Source organism: Lynx canadensis, chromosome D2, assembly GCF_007474595.2.
Source record: "Lynx canadensis isolate LIC74 chromosome D2, mLynCan4.pri.v2, whole genome shotgun sequence".
Lineage (NCBI taxonomy): Eukaryota > Metazoa > Chordata > Mammalia > Carnivora > Felidae > Lynx > Lynx canadensis.
Window position 1 is genome coordinate 11792328 of NC_044313.2, and position 14803 is coordinate 11807130.

Consider the following 14803-nt stretch of genomic DNA (forward strand, 5'->3'; position numbering starts at 1 on the left):
ATCGCAATAATCTAAAACAATCTGTTTATTATGCAGTACAATCATCGATCGCTGTAGATGAATAGTATTAACAGGAAGTATTGCAAGGGCTCTGGAGTCAGGCTGGGGCCGCGAGTAGCCTATTTCTTAATTTCCCTGAACCTCAGTTTTCTCATCTGTAAAATGGGTAGAATAGTACTGTATCATTTGGGGTCCAGGCAGGAAAACAGTAATTAACACTAGTGGAGATCACAGACAGAACACAAGGAAATTGTTAAATGTGTGTGAGAGGGCCAAAAGAATAAGGCAGGTTATTTAGAGGTCACAGGGAATAACTGCAGAAGGGGAGTGACCATCCCTTTGGTGGAGGGAAGAGGCTTGGATTACCAGAACTGCTTTAGTCGTCTATTTTAAAACATTTTTTTAATTTTTTTTCATACTTTTTAAACAAGATTATTTATTTTGATAGAGGGAGAGTGAGAGCAGGGGAGGGGCAGAGAGAGAATCCCAAGTAGGTTCTGCGCTATCAGCACAGAGCCCAATGCGGGGCTCGAACTCACAAACCGTGAGACCATCACCTGAAGTGAAATCAAGAGTCAGATGCTTAACTGACGGGGGGCCCCCCAGGCGGTCCTGCTTCAGTCACCTGTTGCTGCTCAACAAATCACCCCGAAGCTTAGAGACTTACCGATCCTGGGGTTGACAGTTTTTCCACTGGTCCCACCTGGACTCCTTCCTGCTGCAGTCTTGTGCTGGAAGGTAGGCTGGGACATCTGTGTGGGTTGGCCTCGCTCACTCTGTGTCCTTCACCCTCAAGGAAGCCACCCCGGACTCCCTCATGGGACAGTGGCAGCAACAGTCCGCGAGAGGTCATCTCAGGGCACACATGCTCATCCACCCTCTGCTTCCTGTCTGCTCCCATCAGCCCAAGCAGATTCCCTGACCTAGCCTGAGTCCCGCTGGAGGGGACTCCTCGAAGGCCTGGATTTCAGGAGATAGGATCCATCAGGTGTCACTGGTGTAAAAATGGACCACGAGATTGTGGCCGGGGGCGGGGGGGGGGGGGGGGTGGGGGGGGGGTGGGGGGTGGTGTAGCCACGACTGCTACCTCGGGATCTTGGAGGAGGGGTCTCATGGAGCTGGGCCCGCCCTGGCTATGCTGGGAATGCGAACAACGTCGGAAACCGGAACCGTTTGCTGCTTCAGAGGGATCAGCAAGCAAATAGGAAGGAACAAGTCTCTCTTCCTGCCCCTTCCAAACTCCCTCCAAGGCCCCCTTTGGGACAGCGGACAAAAGAGAAATGTGGCTTGCCGACCCCCAGCCCTGGCATCCCAGGGCGCAAGGTAGAGGCTGCGAGCGGAAACGCAACTTCACCGCGTTGCAGGCTCGTTGAAAACTGGTAGTGTGGGCACAGTGCTCAGCCCAGATGCAATGTTCAATAAGGGGTAACTATTTGTATTATTAACTCTTTTCTTTTAAGATTGTGTTTTTAAGTTGTCTCTACACCCAGTGTGGGGCTAGAACCCACGACCCTGAGATCAAGATTCACAGGCTCCATCAACTCAGTCAGCCAGGTTTCTCTATTACCTCTTTAAAAATCTTTCTTGGGGCGCCTGCGTGGCGCAGTCGGTTGAGCGTCCGACTTCAGCCAGGTCACGATCTCGCGGTCCGTGAGTTCGAGCCCCGCGTCGGGCTCTGGGCTGATGGCTCAGAGCCTGGAGCCTGTTTCCGATTCTGTGTCTCCCTCTCTCTCTGCCCCTCCCCCGTTCATGCTCTGTCTCTCTCTGTCCCCCAAAAAATAAATAAACGTTGAAAAAAAAAAATTAAAAAAAAAAAAATCTTTCTTAAGCACAATGGCGCTGAGCTATCACTATACTTGGTACATTGCCCTGGCATAACATTTGTGTTTTTTGTTTTTGTTTTAGTTTTTTTTTACATTTATTCATTTTTGAGAGAGCACAAGTGGGGGAGTGGCAGAGAGAGAGGGAGACACAGAATCTGAAGCAGGCTCCAGGCTCCCAGCTGTCAGCACAGAGCCCGACACAGGGCTCGAACTCACGAGCCGTGAGATCATGACCTGAGCCGAAGTTGGATGCACAAATGACTGAGCCACCCAGGTGCCCCAACCTGGCATAACATTTGGAGGTAACTGGTATTTTCTTACTGCCCTGTGGCCATCATCCATAAAGAGAGTAACATTTCTCATCTCAGGGGGGAGAATGTGTCAGGGCCTGGCATTGAAGGCCTAGAAGGTCATAGAAGTTCATAGGGTTTCTGAGTGGATTTTTCCAACTTTTAACCAAGAGAGTGGCCTTGAAAGCCACACCTTTGCATTGCAAGATCTGGGTTTATTCAGACAGAAAAGGTTTCTTGAGATCTTAGAGACTGGAGCCCTGGAGAGCTCAGAGTACAGAACTCATACCAAAGGTGCAAAGAGAGGGTGCCTGGGTGGCTCAGTTGGTTAAGCAACTGGCTCTTGATTTCAGCTCAGGTCATGATCCCAGCATTGTGGGGTTGGGCTCCATGCTGAGTGTGGAGCCTGCTTAAGATCCTCTCTCTCTCTCTCTCTCTCTCTCTCTCTCTCTCCCCCCCCCCCCCCCCCCGCTTTGTTGAGCCTGCTTAAGATCCTCTCTCTCTCTCTCTCTCTCTCTCTCTCTCTCCCCCTCCCCCCCCCCCCCCGCTTTGTTGAGCCTGCTTAAGATTCTCTCTCTCTCTGCCCCCTCCCCTGCTCACGGGTGCGCTCTCTCTCAAATAAAATTAGGGGGCACCTGGGTGGTTCAGTCAATTAAGTGTCCAACTTTGGCTCATGTCATGGCCTCACAGTTTGTGAGTTCAAGCCCCACATAGAGCTCTCTGCTGTCAGCACAGAGCCTGCTTTGGATCCTCTGTCCCCTTGTCTCTCTGCCCCTCCCCTGCTCATGCTCTCTCTCTCTCTCTCTCTCTCAAAAATCAATAAACATAAAAAGATACATTCTTTTAAAATAAAAATAAAATTTGAAGTTTAAAAAAAAATTTTTTTTTAAGTGCAGAGAGGAAAGGAAGTTTTTTTCTCGACCCCAAAGGAGATAACAGTGACCAGCTAGCAGGGAAGAAAGAATCAGAGGGGCGTAACTGGATCTGGTGTGTTTGGCCCGAGAGAGAGGTCCCATACGCCGATTTCTTCCAGGAGTTATACACAAATTGCTGAGGGAGTGCCAAAAAAGGGAAAGATCTGTGTATTCGGTCTCAAAAAGCTAGGAACAGTCTTGTCTACATCCAGCAGGGCACAGACAACATACTCAAAGTGCAGAATTGAAAAGAACTGAATCAGGATCTACTTACAAAAGTGTGGGCAGGATTTACTAATAGCAAGGAGACATTGGTATAGTATCCTGGTACTAATAATAGCTAGGAGCTATTAACTACCACCCTTAGGCCTGACGAAGCAAGAGGAAGGACCGATTACTAGAACCTGGTGAGCTGTGTGATGAGGGCGGCCAAAGAGTTATGATTTGGGGAATATAGCCAGCCCACTGCAGTGACCCAGCAGGTGGGAAATTTGGGGGGATAAATGCAATTCTCTTTCTCTTTTCCCCTTCCTGCCAGTACAAGGGTTGCCAGATTACATGAGAAATATTTAGCTAAAAAAGTATTGTTGCTTATCTGAAACTCAAATTATACCTGGCAAGCCTAGCCGGTACCCCCTTTGGCTAAACCCAGACAGAAGCCAGGACCCAGAGCAATCTACTGATGTAGCCACAGAGGTCCCTATTAAGTTTTATTTTGTAGGCAACAGAAATAAAAGATTTTCAGGAAAAGGACAAATATTTTATTAAATAATTCTTCATTTAATATTCATATCAACACTATACATGGTAGCATAAAATGCACATTACAAGAGGAATAAATAAATTGCAATGGTCACACCAGGAAACGTTATACAGCATTAAAAAATCAACTATAATCACACACAACAACAGGGATTTTTGTTGTTTTTATCAGTCTTAGTTTACTGGTGTTTCTTTGTATAGATTTCTTAAATAACAGTGTTTACATTACAAAATCAAAGCATATTTACTTTATGTAGGATACATAATTAAATTTAATGGACATCATTTTTTTTTTCAACGTTTTATTTATTTTTGGGACAGAGAGAGACAGAGCATGAACGGGGGAGGGGCAGAGAGAGATGGAGACACAGAATCAGAAACAGGCTCCAGGCTCTGAGCCATCAGCCCAGAGCCCGACGCGGGGCTCGAACTCACGGACCGCGAGATCGTGACCTGGCTGAAGTCGGACGCTCAACCGACTGCGCCACCCAGGCGCCCCTGGACATCATTTTTTAAGATAACTACTATATTGGGAGCACCTGGGTGGCTCAGTCGGTTGGGTGTCTGACTTTAGTTCAGGTCATGATCTCACCGTTCATGGGTCAGGCTCTGTGCTGACAGCTTGGAGCCTAGGGCCTGCTTCAGATTCTGTGTCTCCCTCTCTTTCTCTGCCCCTCCCCCATTTGTGCGTGCGTGCGCTCTCTCTTCAAAAATAAACATTAAAAAAAAAAGATAACTACTATATTGTACACCCAAAACAAATATAACACTCTATGTTAACTATACTGGAATTAAAATAAAAAAATGTAATAAAAAAAGATAACATTCTATATTGTAGAATTATTCTCAATCTCTATGTATCTTTAATGTAGTTAAGCAGGCAATTTCATGTTGCCATATAGTTTCTTTTCAATAGAATAATTTTCTTTACATGATTGCCTCCTATTCATTCTTTAGCACATTTTTATGAAGGTATAATTTAGTCATCACAGAATCAAGCTATAAAATAATTCAATCACACCTCAAAATCTCCCTGAACTCGTCCACCAGCCCTTCTTAGCCTCTGGCAACCACTGATCTGCTTTTCCTTCCTATAGTTTTGCCTTTTTCAGAATTTCATACAGATGGAGTCATATAGCATATGGCTTTTTGAACCTGGTGTATTTCATTTAGCGAGATGCATTTGAGGTTCCTTCTTGTTGTTGCCTGCCCAGCTAATTCTTCTTCATTGCTAAGCATTATTCCATTGTATCATGCACCAGTTTGTGTATCCATTCAGAAGTTTAAGGACATTTGGGATGGGTATCAGTCAGGGTTCTCCAGAGAAACAAGTTCCATAGGATATACATACACATGTGTACATGCATCTATATCTATCTAGATCCCTATCACCTGTATCTAGAGAAAGGGAATTAGCTCATGTGATGGGAGAGGCGGGCAGGTGAGTCCAGTATCTGTAGGGCTGGCCAGTAGGCTTGGAGACTCAGGCAGGACCTCTATGTTACAGTTTCAAGGCAGAAGTCTTTCTTTAGGAAACCTCAGTTTTTGCTCGTAAGCAACTGATCTGGTGAGGCCCACCCACATTATCAAGGGTAATCATTACTTAAAGCCAACTGACTGTAAATGTTAATCACCTCTATAAAATACTTCCACAGCAACATCTGGGCTAATGTTAGACCAAACAGTTGGGTACCATAGTCTAGTCAAGTTGACACATAACCATCACAAGATATTTCACAAAGTGAATATGACTAAAGGTGCTGTAAACATTCCTGTATGGGTTTTGTGCAGATACAAGTTTTCATTTCAATTGGGTTACTGATTTGGAGTAGGATAGCTAAATCATATAGTAAGAATATGTTTAACTGTGTAATTAATAGCCAAAATGGTTTTCCAAAGTAACTGTTTTCCATAAGTGGTTATACCATTTTGCATTTTCACCGGCAATAGATGAGTTTCAGTTGCTCCTATCCTATCTACCACTCGGTATTGTCAGGTCTTTTAAAAAATTTTAGCCAAGGTAATAAATATGAAGGAATGAAAACAGCAAGACTACATATGGCATTATATGCTCTTCCATAGTTATAAGAAGGAAAACTAAACAATATATATACACATACATGCATTAAAATTCTAATTTAGAAAATAAAGATAATGGTAAACTCAAACTTTAGGATAGGACTTAACATCTGTGGGGAGAAGGTAGGGGAATGAGAAATAGAAGAAGCCTGTAAGTGCCTATGTTATTATCAATGTACTAGTTCCCAGGTTAGCTGGTGAGATCATGGCTGCTCGTTAGTTCATTAAAATATGAATAAAATTAAGAAGGGCTACACATGGACCAATGATGACAGCGTGTTGAAAACCAAGGATTGTGATAAATCCAATTCTGTACATTTAAAGTCCAATTAAAAAAAAAAAGAAAGATTAATGACAAAATGGGTAGTGTACTAGAAGGGAGAGAGAATGATGGCATGAAGAACGAGGAAGGAAAGGAATTCCAATAATCAGTGCAAGTTATAGACCAAAGTGATAAAGAAAAGATGGAGAGGGACAGATTTAAATAAGTCAGAGGGGAAAAGGAATGGACAGGGGACTCTGGGATCAAAGGAATGTAGAGAGTAAGAGAAATGGTAAAGTACACGGTTGAGGTTTCTAGCTTGCAGGGATGACATCATTCATCAAGATAGGGAATGCCAGAGTGGAATTTTGAGTGGGGTAAAGAGCCCATGAGATTATTCAAAATTCAAGTATGGAGCTCAGGAAATGGAGAAAGACTTGGGAATAATTTGCATATAAAATAATTTTTATTCAGCACCCTGTCTCAGGCCCTGGGCCAAATGCTTTCCGTGTGTAATTCCATTGACTTTTTATGGCAATCCTGTGGTGCTGTGTTATACATATTTGACAGAGAAGAAATGGAGGGACAAAAGGAATGCTAAGCGGACTTAAGGGCCCAATTGAGATCAGAAACTGTAAGTCTGTAAAGGTGCCCATTGGCAAGGTTATCCACTTTTTCTCTGGCAATCCTTGACAGCCAGTGAAAAGGACCAAATAGAAGAATATAAGGTTAGGTATTTGGGGTGAAGGACAAGGGGGTGAAGAATTAAGGCAGAGTCTCCTGACTGATGACTGTGTCCAGAGTAGAACCCTGGTCTAGCAGACAGTGAGATCAGGGAGGTGGAGGGCTATGTAGACAAGTACGTCCAGACTTCTGGAAGACTTAACAGATTCCTGGTCCTCAAAGTCACGGACCACAGATTTGAGGACCTCTTCCTTTTCATGTAGATCACAGGTTTGTGATTTTTCTAAATTGATTCGAGATGACTTCACACACTGCAGCCTCTGATGGCACTAGGGGCTGAGATTGCTGTGGGCTGTACTTTCCACGTCTCTAGTTCCTCACTTGGACAATTTTGAATTCAGCTTGGCCTTTTACCATTTGTTTTAGTTGCCTGGTTTTATGAGAAGTGGGGCCTTTTGTCATCTACAGGGTACTCACAGGCCTGAAGTCCAGAATTAGGAAGGGGAGGATTGGTTTCCATATCAATTCTTTTCTTTTTTTTTTTAAGATTAATTTTTATTTTTTAAATTTATTTAAATTTTTTTTTCAATGTTTACTTATTTTTGAGAGAGAGAGACAGAGCATGAACGGGGCAGGGCAGAGAGAGAGGGAGACACAGAATCTGAAACAGGCTTGGCTCTGAGCTGTCAGCACACAGCCCGATGCAGGGCTTGAACCCATGTATTGTGTGATCATGACCTGAGCCAAAGTCGGATGTTCAATGGACTAAGCCACCCAGGTGCCCCTAATTTTTATTTTTTAAATTAGATCTATATAGTTTAAAGAATCAAAGAACTCTATAAGGCTTACTAGGAAATCCAGAAATTCCCCTCCTGGAACCATCCACTTTCAACTCTTAACTGAAATTTTTTTTAATATTTTTTAAAATCTTTTTTTTTAATGTTTATTTATTTTTGAGAGAGAGAGAGAGAGAGAGAGAGAGAGAGAGAGAGAGAGAATCTGAAGCAGGCTCCAGGCTCTGAGCTGTCAGCACAGAGCCCGACATGGGGCTCAAACTCTCAAACCGAGAGATCATGACCCGAGCCGAAGTTGGACGCCCAACCGACTGAGCCACCCAGGCACCACTTAACTGAATTTTTATTGTTTATCTCCTTGTCTTTAAATAGCTGGACTGTATTCCTACTTCCTGGTTTCCCAATTTTAGGTATTATCTGTTGACTTCCCAACACAGAAGAATTTATCTGTTTTACTCCTCATCTGCCACACAAACCAATGTGTGCCATATTATATGTGCCGTATTAAAATTTAAGTTAAATCAGTATTCAACATTTTTGTTATTATGGCCATGTAAAGCACAGCTCTGCACAGCTAAGCCAATAATAGAATGCAACTAGTTTTCCTTTCCTATACAGCTGTCTTTTTAAGGAGTTGATAAACGCCTTGTCTGTTTGTTGGGTTTTCCACGTACTTATTATTAACATCTTCTCCAATACTCCCTCATTGTTTGCTCTCCATTCAAGAAGATCACACAAATTAGGTGTTCAATACATTCATTCTTCTTGAAGAAATCTTTCACAGAGCCTTTTAAAAGATTGTGGTCAAATCCCTATAACATAAAGTTTACCATTTAAAAAAATTTTTTAATGTTTATTTATTTCTGAGACAGAGACAGAGCATGAGTGGGGGAGGGGCAGAGAGAGAGAGGGAGACACAGAATCTGAAGCAGGCTCCAGGCTCTGAGCTGTCAGCACAGAGCCCGACACGGGGCTCGAACTCACAAACCATGAGATCATGACCTGAGCCGAAGTTGGTTGCTCAACCGACTGAGCCACCCAGGCGCCCCTAAAGTTTACCATTTTAACCACTTTTAAGGGTATAGTTTGGTGGCATGAAATACCTTCACATCATGGTGCAGCCATCACCACCAACTGTCTCCAGAACTTGGTCATCACCCCACACTGAAATTCTGCCCATTAAAGTTACCCCCAACTCCCCACTTCCCCACCCTAGCAACCACCATTTTACTTTATGTCTCTGAATGTAAGTGGAATCATTCAATATTTGTCCTTTGTGACTGGCTTATTCTACTTAGCATGATGTCCTCAAGATTGCTCCACATTGTAGCACGTGTCAAAAGTTTGCTTCTTTTTAAGGCTAAATAACATTCCATTGAATATAAAACCACATTTTGTTTACCCATTCATCCATCAATGGATAGTCACTTTCATCTTTTGGCTGTTATGAATAGTGTTGCTATGAACATGGGTGTACAAATATCTCTTCAAGACCCAATTTCAATTCCTTCAGATATATATTCAAAAGTGGAATTGCTGGACCATGTGGTAATTCTATTTTTAATTTTGAAGAACTTCCATACTTTTTCACACAGCACTTGCATCATTTAACATTCACATCAACGGTGTACCAGGGTTCCGGTTTTTCTACTTTCTTGCCAACTCTTGTTATTTGCTGTTTGGTTTTTGCTAGTAGCCATCCTAAGGGGTTCTGGATAGTAGCTTTTCCTTTTAATTATTCCTCATCATTTATTTTTTAGCTAGTTCCTCCTCCTCTGACTTCTCTGTCTCTGTCTCTCTCTCTTTTAGTGTTTATTTATCTTTGAGAGAGAGAGAGAGAGAGAGAGAGAGAGAGAGCGCGCCAGGGTGGGGCAGAGAAGGAGGCAGAGAATCACAAGCAGGCTCCATACAGGGCCCAACGTGGGGCTCGAACCCATGAGCCATGAGATCAGGACCCGAGCCAAAGCAGGACGCTTAACCAAATTAGCCACCCAGGCACCCTCACCAGACTTCTCCCTTTATATGTTAGGGTCTTCCCAAGCTTTTAGCCTTCTTATTCCCTCACTTTCCCCAGTATGAAGTCTCATTCTGAGACTTCAAATACACTGTAGATTGGTTATTCCCAAAGCCAGTCTGGGCCTCTACATGAGCTCCAGACTTCTACATCCATTTGTACACTGAGCAGCTTTAAATACATGCCCCATCTGCAGATACAAAACCAAACTAACTTTCCCTGAAACCTGTTCTTCCTCCTGTATTTCCTGACTCAGTGAAAGGCTCCCAATCTGGGCAGACAGCCAAGCCATTAACATGGGAATTATCTCAGTTTTCCCTTTCTCCCACCCTTCTGTCTCCCTATTAGATTGTATCCATCACCTTCTGTCTTTTCTCACTGTTACTGCCTAAATCCACTCAATCTATACCTCCTTATCTCTTACCTGGATTATTGAAATTACGTCCTAGGAGCTCTGTCCACCTGAAATTTTCCATCCCTATAACAACCCACACACCTGCTGGCGTGACCCTGCTACAGTATAGATCTGATATTGATCCTCTGCTTAAAAGCTTTGAAGACATTTGGAAGAGTAAAGGGCCAAGAGTAACAAGGACACTTCTAAAGAAGAGCGGGAAGAAGGAGACTAACCCCACAAGGATTAGAACTTATTAGGAGGATCTATTTTTGTACTGGCACAGGCATAGTGAAGTTGGCCAGTGGAATAGAGAGCCCAGAAACAAACCAGCACATATATGCCCTATGGAGACTTTCCTCCGAGAGCACCCGCCGCAACAAGTGGAGTCAGTGGACAGCCTCCAGGTCTTCTGCGACCAGGACAGAAACTAGTAACTTTACATCCACCGTGGCATTCATGCAGAAGCCATGCTGTCTGTCTCCCAGCGCTGCTTTCAGCCAGTGACTGAGATTGTGGAATTCCTGAAGCTGGGTCATTTCTGCTCGACATGGGATTTTTCTAAGGGGCATTCTTTGTTCTGGGGCTCCCCAGCTGCCTAGCCAAGACTTTCTTAAGAGTCATGCAGTGTCCGAGGCAATTGCAAGCCAGCCTTCCTTCTTTCCTTCCTCCCTCCCTCCCTTCCCTCCTTCTTTCCTTCTCTCCCTTCCTTCCTTCCTCCCTTCCTTCTCTCCTTTCACAAGGAGAACGAGTTCCCTTCTCCGTCCATCTTTCACATGTTTCCCTCAGTGCATCTCTTGCACATCTAATCCTGTTTTGGTGTCTTCTTAAGAGGACCCAAACTGCACAATGACAAGAGGGAGCATGTCTGAGCAACTGAAAATGGTTAGGAAGCTGTTTGGTAAATACAGTTTAAAAATAATGGTTATTCATATGGAAAAATATGCAATTGGAGTCCTACCCTACATGTGTATAAAATTTAATTCCAGGGGGATTAATGACTTAAGTGTTAAAATACAAAGTTTAAAAAGTTTTAGTAGACTCCACTGGTATTTTTTAGAGTCTAAAATTTAGGCTTAAAGTAAGGAAATATTTCTTAAAAGACACACACACACACACACACAGTGCATCTGACCACTTTATTTTTTATTTTTTATTTTTTAAAAAAATTTTTTTTTTTCAACGTTTATTTATTTTTTGGGACAGAGAGAGACAGAGCATGAACGGGGGAGGGGCAGAGAGAGAGGGAGACACAGAATCGGAAACAGGCTCCAGGCTCTGAGCCATCAGCCCAGAGCCCGACGCGGGGCTCGAACTCCCGGACCGCGAGATCGTGACCTGGCTGAAGTCGGACGCTTAACCGACTGCGCCACCCAGGCGCCCCGCATCTGACCACTTTAAAATGAAGACCTCTTATGGGGTACCTGGGTGGCTCAGTTGGTTAAGTGTCCGACTTTGGCTCAGGTTATGATCTCGCAGTCCGTGAGTTTGAGCCCCGTGCTGGGCTCTGTGCTGACAGCTCGGAGCTTGGAGCCTGCTTCGGATCCTGTGTCTCCCTCTCTCTCTGCCCCTCTCCTGCTCATGCTTGGTCTCTCTCTCAAAAATAAAATAAACATTAAAAAAATTAAAATTAAGACCTTTGGTTCATTAAAGGGATTTATAAAGAGAAAGAAACAACTTACAAACTGGGAGAAGATTTTGCAGTATAAGTAACTGAGAAAAAATTACCATGAGAATTCAAAAAAGTCAACGAGAAAAGCACATATAACCTCATAGAAAAACAGGCAAAAGATATCAACAGGCATTATTCAGAAGAGGAAACACATGTGGCTAATAAAATATGGAGAGATGTTCAATCTTATTGATTAGGTGAGTGCAAATTAAGACCGAATTGAGCTCACACTTAGATTGATAAAAATGTAAAATGTCTGACAAAACCAAGTGTTAAAGAGAATGTGGATCCAGGCCTAAGACCTCCTACACAATGGTAATGGGAGTGCAAGTCAGTACAGCTCCTTCAGAAAAGATATTTGACGTTGTCTTTGAAAGCTGAATATTCACATACCCCTGTGACAGGACAATTCTACTTTAGGTATAAACCCAAACAGATCAAAGAAAGCTCTTGCACATCTGTAATAGGAGACACATACAGGTAAGGTATGTTCATCGCAGCGCTGTCCATAATACTAAAAACCCAAAGGTAATCCAAATGTCCATTTCCATGAAAAATCAGACAAACTGTGGTAGATTCACACACTAGAAACCATACGATAGTGAAAATGAAAGCCAAATACATAAGATACAACTGAATCTTACACATTATACTAGGCAAAAAAGGCCTCGAAAGGATACAAAGGCCTATTTTTCCCTTTGTAACAGACTTCATGTTTTTAGAGTTTCAGGTTTATAGAAAAACGGTGCAGAAAGCACGAAGTTCCAATACACCCTCCCACCAACCAGGGCATAGTCTCTCATCATTATTACCATCTTGTGTTTATGTGGTACAGTTGTTGCAACTGACGAACACTATTATTTACTCAAGTCCCCGTAGTTTACGTTAGGATTCACTCTGCCTTGGACAGTTCTATGGGATCCACCAAACAGTATCAGAATAGTGTTGCCACCGTTAAAAATGCCCCATGCTCAGGGGCGCCTGGGTGGCTCAGTCGGTTGAGCGGCCGACTTCAGCTCAGATCATGATCTCACGGTCTGTGAGTTCGAGCCCCATGTCAGTCTCTGTGCTGACAGCTTGGAGCCTGGAGCTGTTTCAGATTCTGTGTCTCCCTCTCTCTGACCCTCCCCCATTCATGCTCTGTCTCTCTCTGTCTCAAGGATGAATAAACGTTAAAAAAAAAAAGTTTAAAAAAAAATGCCCTGTGTTCCACCCGTTTGTTGCCCCTCCTTCTCTGCCCCTGGCAACCATTCATCTTTTTAGTGTCCATATTTATGCCTTTTCCAGAATGGCACATAGTTGGAATCATACAGTACGTAGCCCTTTCGGACTGGCTTCTCTCACTTGGCGATACGCATTTAAGATTGCCCCATGGGTTTTTTGGGGGGGCTTGATAGCTCATTTTTTTTCTTTCACTGAATAATATTCCATCGTGTGGATAGACTACAGTTTACCCATTCCCTTATTGCAAGACACCTTAGTTGCTTCCAATATTTTGTAATTATGAATAAAACTGCTATAGATATTCACGTGCAGGTTTTTGTGCGGACATACGTTTTCAACTTATTTGGGTAAATACCTAGAAGCTATGGTTTCATTTTGTAAAAAACTGCCAAAATGTCTTCCAAGGTGGTTGTACCATTTTGTACTCCCACCAGCAACAAATGTGTCTGTTGCTCTGCATCCTTACCAGCATTTGGTGTTGTCAGTGTTCTGGATTTTAGCCATTCTAATAGGTGTGTAGTGCGCACATCCTTTTTGGGCGGGGGGGGGGGCAATTACATTTTAAACAATTAAAAATACATTGTATATACCCACTTTATATATATATATATATATGTATTCCATATAAATACATATATGGGATAAAAGTTTATAAAAAAGGAAAACAAGAAATGGTAAAGATTCATGACTATGTTGGGGCGCCTGGGTGGCGCAGTCGGTTAAGCATCCGACTTCAGCCAGGTCACGATCTCGCGGTCTGGGAGTTCGAGCCCCGCGTCGGGCTCTGGGCTGATGGCTCAGAGCCTGGAGCCTGTTTCCGATTCTGTGTCTCCCTCTCTCTCTGCCCCTCCCCCGTTCGTGCTCTGTCTCTCTCTGTCCCAAAAATAAATAAAAGTTGAAAAAAAAATTAAAAAAAAAAAAAAAAAAAAAAAAGATTCATGACTATGTTAACCTGGTTTGGGGGGTAAAGAGGATGAGTTAGTGTCTCCGGAACTACATTTAGTTGTAAACTGCTGTCCTTATAACTTCCTTTTAGGGTGGAGAGTTCTCAGCTATTGTTAGATGGTTAAAAGTAACTAAATTAATAAAAGTAGGTTATGTGTGGTAAGCTGAATAATGGCCTACCCAAGACTTCTAGGTCCTAATCCCCCAAATCAACACACGTGTTATGGGAAAAGGGGCTTTGCTGATGTGATTAAAGGTGTTGAGATGGGGAGATTACCCTGTCTCAGTGTAATTACAAAGGGTCCTTGTGAGTGAAAGAGGGAGGCAGGAAGATCAGTCAGAAAGAGGTGTAAGGACAGAAGCAGAGGTCAGAAAGGAAAGACGTTGCCATGCTCTTTGAAGATGGTGTATAAGGCCAAAAGTCAAGGAAGGTAGGCAACCTCTGTAAGATGGGAAAAGTAAGGAACCCATTCTCCCCTAGACTTCAGAAAGAACCAACTCTACCAATACCTTGATTTTAGCCTGTTGGAACTGATTTTGGACTTCTGACCTCCAGACTTGTAAGATAATAAATTCCTATTATTTTAAGGCACTCAGTTTGCTACAGCCACAATAGGAAACTAATACAGTGGGCTAGGCATGGATCAATGATTAATTGGATTATGATAAATCCAGTCCTATACCTAGGTCCAATAAAAACAAAAACCCTTGAATAACTCCTTATTTCCAGAAAGACAAAGGTCAACTCCTCAGCCTGGTACAAATCTTGAACACCACAATTCCATAAAGCCCACCTCCCTAAGCTCTCAAGACCCCTACTCCATGCTTTCCCCTCTTCTCCCTCCCTAAATACTTCATATATACCTTAACCTTAGATCCTGGCCTCTGTGCCTTTTTGCTATTCCCACTTTTTTTTTTAAGAGAGACAGACCGCACAAGCGAAGGA